This window comes from Dendronephthya gigantea, unplaced genomic scaffold (assembly GCF_004324835.1).
Source record: "Dendronephthya gigantea isolate DGI-Jeju-01 unplaced genomic scaffold, DenGig_1.0 000425F, whole genome shotgun sequence".
Classification (NCBI taxonomy): Eukaryota; Metazoa; Cnidaria; class Anthozoa; order Malacalcyonacea; family Nephtheidae; genus Dendronephthya; species Dendronephthya gigantea.
In genome coordinates, this window is record NW_021163435.1 from 48,014 (window position 1) to 50,316 (window position 2,303).

General features: G+C 35.1%; 1 long non-coding RNA gene across 1 annotated transcript; it reads right to left on the minus strand.

Moving 5' to 3' along the window:
* Positions 1-1,075: 1,075 nt before the first annotated feature.
* LOC114543254 lies at positions 1,076-2,303 on the minus strand. Its single transcript, XR_003689947.1, has 3 exons — positions 2,187-2,303; positions 1,465-1,822; positions 1,076-1,255 (listed from the first exon to the last, which is right to left on the minus strand). It is a non-coding gene; the product is annotated as an uncharacterized LOC114543254 (long non-coding RNA).

A 2,303-nucleotide genomic window follows, 5' to 3' on the forward strand; every position in this document is an offset into this window, starting at 1 on the left:
TGAATCAAATACCATTAGACTTCTCATGACATGGGCTCTCTTTTGATAGGTAAATCAGTACCTAAAATGTTTTGGTTCAGATTTTAGGTTTTTTAAAATGAGTGATATGTCATAATGAAATTCATAATCAATACAAAGACACTTTTGCTTATATCTCTGCACCCAAACATTGTATAAGAATCAATCAAATACCATTAGACTTCTCATGACATGGGCTCTCTTTTGATAGGTAAATCATCACCTAAACAAATTTAGTTCAGATTTTAGGTTTTTTGAATTGAGTGATATCTCATAATGAAATTTATAAAGAATACAAAGACACTTTTGCTCATATCTCTGCAACCAAAAATTGTATAAGAATGAATCAAATACTATTAGACTTCTCATGACATGGGCTCTCTTTTGATAGGTAAATCATTACATAAAATGTTTTGGTTCCGATTTTATTTTGTAAAATATGTTTTACCTTTATCAAGCCATGTTCTTTCCTCTATATCATCATGTGCACACTTATTGAAGACAGGATTAGGAAGGTCTTTGTGAACATTAGCAACATGTTCCAAAGATGATTCCAATTTTGCCCAAATGACTTGGCCATTACCATCAGCTGTGGATGTGGCACTCCAGATGAGATGGTTAACACATGGCTTCACCCATGGTAAAAGCACCTCACAATCGTTCTCCTTAGCAATTTTGCTCAGTACTTTTGAAACCTCTAAAGAATATACAGTATGTCTTTAGTATGTTTGTATATTCTACATAGCAATTATGTAATATTTATAGCACATACTTTTGTCAAATGCCACAGGTCAAAGTAGTGAGTGATTTCTGGCAGCTTTTCTCGCATGTGTTTGGCAATGGATGAATGGCGATCAGACACAAAAGTGTTAACATTCAAATCATTTTTTGATACATCCTCCATTGATCTTGTGAAAGCCATATATTCCATGGCAGGACTGCTGCCAGCTTCATTTCTCTAAATGGTGAAAAATATGCAAATATATAATATGCTAAGAGTTCATAAATCTACAAATATTATGCAATTACACAGTACCTGCACTAAACTGAAATCAATTATTGCATTTATTGGATCATCACAACAGAACAAACTATATGCACAGTATTTTGCGCTATGTCCCATACTGTCATGACGACCATCCCCAGCTAAAACAATGCCATCTATTTCTTTCAACTTTGCTTGCCATGATGCTTTGTATGATTTCCAATGCATATGAATGGTGGGAAACAGCTTGGTCTTAAAATAAAGAGATCTTCATAATAAGTACAAGGTGATGGAAATTCCTCACCTAACTTCCAAGAGAGCAAACAAATAACAAATGAGTGGCAGCTATTTTTGTGTCATGATAGAAAAAAACAACCTAAATAGGAATTGTTTTGAACTGGTCAACACCAATATAGCTAACTGGTTAGGTAACTAGTCAAACAAACTGCATGTATACATACACGTTGATGGCGGTAGAATGTGGACAGAGATATGCTTCCTAACCCCATATGTTCAAATATTCTTAGCGTTTTGCTTGCAGATCCACCGCCAGTTAAAATGGCAAATGACAGAAGTAAATTCCCCGCTGGAATACTGGAGTTAGGAAATTTTGGTTGACTGCTCCACACATTGTTGCGTTTTGTGCACTTTTTTTGACTGCATGTTCTCTCGATTTGTACCATTGTTCCAAACTTTTTAACATCAATGAGGACACCTGGCATGCTACAGGTTGGACAAGTGCCAAATAATTCCATGAGTTGTGGAAGAAAGACAACAAACTTTGCTTGTGTCCTCAAATTGTCATCTTTGATATAGACTCTTAAATGAATAGAATGAAGTAATAAGATATCAATATAAGATATCAAGGTATTTTGCTTATGTTTGCATACAACTACATGCGTACTTTATTTCTTATAGATATTTCATTTCGGTCATTTATACATAGTGTAATAATTTTCTTGTATGATTGCATGGCGACTTTAGTAATTATAATAACTTGTAGGTACACCACGTAAGTATTAAATACTGCAAAGCTTTCGGTCCGTTAACCCGGACCTTCATCAGTTATTGCACTGATGAAGGTCCGGGTTAACGGACCGAAAGCTTTGCAGTATTTAATACTTACGTGGTGTACCTACAAGTTATTATAATTATACATAGTGTATTTGAGTAAAATTAGTACCTTTTCCCAGAAATATCATCCTCTATCTCCGATTCTGTATCAGTGGCAGTCAATGGCTCTTCCAGTGCTGGTTCTTCTTCGACCTCTGTTGGTATGGATGGTTCTGATGTATGTGAG